The sequence below is a fragment of the Echinops telfairi genome, unplaced genomic scaffold (genome assembly GCF_000313985.2).
Source record: "Echinops telfairi isolate 266 unplaced genomic scaffold, ASM31398v2 ScPeMD7_7469;HRSCAF=8507_0, whole genome shotgun sequence".
Lineage (NCBI taxonomy): Eukaryota > Metazoa > Chordata > Mammalia > Afrosoricida > Tenrecidae > Echinops > Echinops telfairi.
Window position 1 is genome coordinate 50,930,913 of NW_022111372.1, and position 5,300 is coordinate 50,936,212.

The 5,300-nt window shown below is 53.5% G+C and overlaps 1 protein-coding gene across 1 annotated transcript in view; it reads right to left on the reverse strand.

The window, feature by feature from the left end:
* The window catches only part of CDHR2 (cadherin related family member 2), a 74,555-nt gene extending 69,898 nt beyond the window's left edge, over nt 1-4,657 (reverse strand). The window contains exon 1 of the mRNA XM_045284957.1: nt 4,616-4,657. The gene's annotated coding sequence lies outside the window, so the exon portion shown is untranslated. The remainder of the gene's footprint in view (nt 1-4,615) is intronic.
* Between the last annotated feature and the right edge of the window lie 643 nt (nt 4,658-5,300).

Consider the following 5,300-nt stretch of genomic DNA (forward strand, 5'->3'; position numbering starts at 1 on the left):
ACATGTGCTTTACACAATGGATGTCTGTATGGATTGTGATCAGAGTTGTACAAGCCCCCAATAAATTGATTTTAAAAAAATGAAAGAAGCAGGACAATGAAGACTGAAGCACAGCTGGTGGCTGTAACTTACAGTACTGATTAGGACCCTTGAGTACACCATGCACTGCCAGGGAATGAGCAAATCTGTCTTAGCAGAAATACACTCGGATTGTTCCTTAGGAGCAAGGCTAGCAGGCCTTGAGCCACATACTTTGGATGTGCTAGAACCAAAAACCAAACAAACAAACAAAACTCAGTCCCGTTCAGTTGACTCCAATACATAGTGACTCCAGAGGACAGGGTAGAACTGCCCTGTGGGGTTGCAAGACTGTCACTCTTTACAGGAGTAGAAAGCCTTGTCTTGCTGGTGGTTTTAGTGGGTTGCATGTTGGACTGTTACCTCTAAGATCAGCAGTTTAACCCCCCGGATGCTCCATGCAAAAAAGATGAGCATTTCTATCCGTATGAGGGTTTACCGTCTTGGACATCCACAGAGTCAGTTCTACCCTGCCCTGCAGGGTTTCTACGAGTCAGAAGTGCCGTGATGGCCATGAGTTTAACCAATCACACAAACCCACATACCTAGTGTTGACCAATCACAGCAAAACCCTGCTTTTGTAAACCTGTCTTTGACTTTGATGAATCACTCATAAGCCAATTCAAATATCTTGTTGCTAGTTCCAGATTTAACAACATAACTATTGTCTGTCTTGAACATTATGCCCTTTAAGAATTATCTAGATGGGGTCAAATTGACAACAGAAACTCCAAAGGTTAGAGACGAAATGTAGGGGGCAGTAAGTTTATATCAATGGGAGAGGAACGACTCGGAAAAGCAGGGTCAAACTCAATGAATGTGACCAATGTTACTGAGTTCATTGCACATGTAGAAACTTGAATTGGTGTGTGTTTTGCTGTGTATATTCTTAACAACAAAGGAAATAAAATTACTTTCAAGATTGAAAAAAGAACGTTCCTTAGAACAACCAGACATGGGGTGTTCGTTCGCATACCCATGAGGCACCTCGAAGTCTTGTCCATTCTGCTGGTCCTGAGAGCACTAGGGAGCTGCGGAAACTCCGTGGGGGAATTCTATGATCCTTCCCCTCCAGTGTTCCACCAAGCCCATGGTACCTTTTCACCCCCCCACACCGCTCACGCACATGGACACCATGGCTCAGGGGGGGTCAGGGCGCCTGCCCATAGCCCCAAAGCCTGTCAGGGGTAGAGGTGGATTGCCCAACCAGCCCTCTCTCTTGCTGCACCCTGCCCCAGCTCCCTTCCTCACACTCTCCTGACTCCTCTGGTCACCGACACATTTTACACACCATATTCATGCTGCACCCTGATGAGGCCAAAGTCCTACAGCAGTTCAGTCGCTTGAGAAATCTGTCCGGAGCCTGTGTGCCCTGGGAGAGGCACTGGGATGGAGCTGCCTGAGGAGACTTCTGGCATCCTTGGCCCGGGCACTCTCCAGTTCAAGCCTCCCTCCGGCTCCCACTGCCCACACTTCTCCTCCTCTTCCCAGCGGTCTGAATCCACCAGCTCCGCACAGGAGAGAGAGGAGGTGTCTGTTTCTGCATAGGTGACAGCAAAGAATCCCACCGGGGCAGCTTTTCCCTGTCCTGCAGGGAAGCTATGAGTCCCCCCCAAAACAAACTCACTGTCATTAAAGCGACCTCCCAGTGGGTTTCTGAGACTGTAACTGTTCATGGGAGTAGAAAGCCCCTTCTTTCTCCCGTGTGGCTGGTGGTTTCAAACTGCTGAGCCTGCGGACGGCAGCCTAGTGAGCACCCACCACACCACCAGGCTGCAGCTATGAGTCAGCTCGCAGTCCTCTCAGCCCACATCCTCCATTGTCCTTGCTCTGTTCATTTGCATCGGCGGCCTCCCATCCCAAATGCCTCCCCTGCCTCCATCAGGTGCAAATGCTCTCCATCCCAGAAGACCACGCCTGTGAGAAGCAGTGGTCCGGCAGTCCGTTTCCGCTTCTCGGGGCCCCTTAAGCTCTGTTACCCCCAGCCAAGGGCGGTGCTGGTCCTATTTTCTTTACCAATTGAAAGAGGAGAATGATGTTGCCCTGGGCTGGGGAGGGGACCTGACGATGTCCAGGCCAGCCCTCTCCCCAGGTGTCTGCCAGCCTCCCTGGCCCTTGTGGATGTTATGCCCGGCACCCTTTCTCCCTGGGCGGGCAGCCTCGAGCCACGGTGGGGGTGGGGGTTGGTGAGAAGGATGTGTGTGAAGTGAGGCCCTGTCTTATTCCAGTCCCTGATTCACTGCCACGCCAGGGTCCGGGGACAATCTGCCGGTGGTAGTTGCTGTGGAATCGGCTGCGATTCCACAGAACAGCATGTCCTGCTCCATCTGCAGGTGGTTCGAGGCCATTGTGCCCGTCCATCGCCTCGTGGAGCGTCTCCTTGCTTTATTGGGTGGCCTTATCAAACGTGATGGTCTCTTCTAGCAAGTGGCCCACCAGAGCGACACATCCACTATCTAGGAAGGACGGCTTTCCTGCGCCCAAGTCCCACCCCCTCCCTGTCTCTTCCCTGCTCTTAAAAATTGTTGGACGTGGGCATGTTGGAGGGTGGTGTTAAAGAGGACGCATATCCATCCAGGGTGCAGGAGAGCGAGGATGAAACCTATAACTATGCTTGAGTCTTTAAACGTTCCTCCTCCCACTATTAGGACCTTAGTTTTACATCACTGATCTCGCTAGACCTGCATATGTACATTGGTACTATTAAGATCTTTCAGTGCACAAAATCCCTCAGAAACAGACACCGAAATGGGAGTAATGATTCCCTGAGAGGACGGAAAGACAGGGGGAGCAGGGGGGAAAGGAGAACTGAGAGCAACGATGACTGTATAACCCCACTCCAGGGAACGAACACCCGAATTTTAGGTGAATGGATTCATTGGATCATGTAAGGTATGGCAAATATATATATATATAGGGTTCAGGGGCTGATAGGATGGGGAAGGGAGGGGATAAAAGGCAACTGATATCAAGGAATTCAAGAAAAAAGAAAATGGTTTGTGAATGATGAGGGCAACAATTGTACAACTACGCCTGATCTACTGGAACTATGGATTGTAACAATATCTGTAAGAGCTCCCAATGAAACGTTAAGAACAAAAAACCAAAGACACAGAGGTGAATTGTTAGCCCCCATCCCTTGCCCTCGTGCCTGAGACTCGCAGAGCCCTAGGAATCCCTCACTAGCCCCCGCCTGCCCTCGGGCCTGCTCTGAACAACTTACGGCTCCCACACCTCTTCTTAGAATTCAAATCCAGGGAGTGGAGACCCCAAGCCTGCCCAGGACCTCCAGGAGGGCAGGAGAGAGAGGTGCCCCCTCTCTCCTGCAGGCCCCAGGGGGTGGGCTCATTCACCACAGCCCCCACCCCTCCAGTTGACCACCCACTTTCACTTCTGCTTCCTCATCTGCCTGGAGACTGCTTCCTCCTGGCAGGAGTGGTTATTTCATGACAAGCCTGGGGCTGGCTCCACGATGGGGACACACTGGGCAGACTGAACCTGGCCAGGGAGCCAGGGAGAGCCTCAAATGCCTGTCCCCAAGCTGCTCCATCCAGAAGACGTGTCATAGAGTCAAACAGCCCTGGCTTCTGATTCCAGTTCATTGACTTTCTGTCTGGCTTCCTTTTCCCCTCTCTGGACCTCAGTTTCCATGAGAAGGACTTCAGAGCCCACACCTAGCGACCAGTTTCCACCAGGACCGAGTTCCAGCTCAGCCAGCCCCTCTCGCAGCTGAGAACATGTGTCAGGGCCCGGGAAGCCGTCAGAACAGGGTCAGGCCTGGGCTTCATCCTGGCCTGGCACTTCCCAGCCCTGGCCAAGGTGGCCCTGGAGAGGAGCGTGTCCCCGGGCCCACGGCTCAGGGCTCCCCAGGTCATTCTTGCCTGTTATTGTCCCCGTTCGACAGATGAGGACATCCAGGACATCACAGAGCCGGGATCGAATCCCAGCAGGTAGAGTCAGAGAGGCCTGACGCTTTCTCTCCAAGGTCAGTCACCTGTCCTCACTCCCCTTCCTAGAAAGAGGCCAAGGGCAGGTGACTCCCCACCTCCTGCCTGTCCTGTGAAGGACCCTCCACCCTCACTACAGGTTGCCCCGTGTCTCCAAGGAGAACCGTTTTCAAGGACTAGTTTTCCGGAAGCAGTTCACCAGATCTCTCTTCCGAGGCACCTCTGAACGGACTCCAACCTCCAGCTGGAGTTAACAGCTGGACTCATTAACCACTTGTGCCCCCCCAGGGACTCCGACGAATCCGTAGTGGGTCCACATCACCCACGGAAGTAAAGGGAGAGGGCTCATTGGAACCCCACGAGGTGGTAGGTCTTCCTATCCCGTGTGGCAGAGGAAACCAACCGAGGCCCACCACTCAGCCTGGGACTCCCTCAGGTCCACCCCAGCGCCAGCTGGGGCCCCGCTCCCTCCGCCCAGCTGCGAGAGGACTGTTAAAGAAACCAAAGCTCATCTTGGCCCCCACACATCCACACTACCCCAGCCAGGAGCCCCCACACCAGGCCCACCCAGTTACCTGTGTGGTCCCTACCTGAGCACCGGAAGGGGCCGCCGGGTGGCGGGCGCAAATGGGCACCAACTGGCCCTCGCAGCAATAGAACTGCGGGCAGACTTTGGCACCATCTCCGCCTCCCCTGAGCAATCATTAACCCTGCCACAGACCACACCTCTGGGCTAGCCCACTTCGTAGAGACTGGGTCACACCTGGCTAGGGAACAAGAGGGCGGACCCATGCAAGGGGTCCCTGTGAGCCTACACCACCGACCCCGCCTGGGCAGCCATGCATGGGGAATCCACGGGAGAAGGTGGATTCGGTCAGAAGAGGGAAAGCCGTGTAGGGCAGGGTGGCGATCACGAACAGTTGGACAGCGAGGCTGCCCTCACAGCAGTCCACAGGTGGAGGCCTAAAACACCAGAGAGATGTCTCACAGTTCTGGCGACCAGAAGTCTGGATTCTGAGTGTTGGCAAAGCCATACTCTTTCCGGATGTCCTAGGTAAAGGTTATTCCTTGTCTCAGCTAGCTCACTGCGGGTTCCAGCATCCCTTGGTTTATGGTAGCATCCCTCCAATCTCTGCTTCTCTTTATCGCATCTTCTCTTTGTCTCTTCTCTTTTATAAGGACGCTACTCGGATGGGATTAAGACACTCCCCACTACCCCAGAATGACCTCAAATAACTGAATATATCTTCCTAGTGCCTACCTATTTCCAAACAA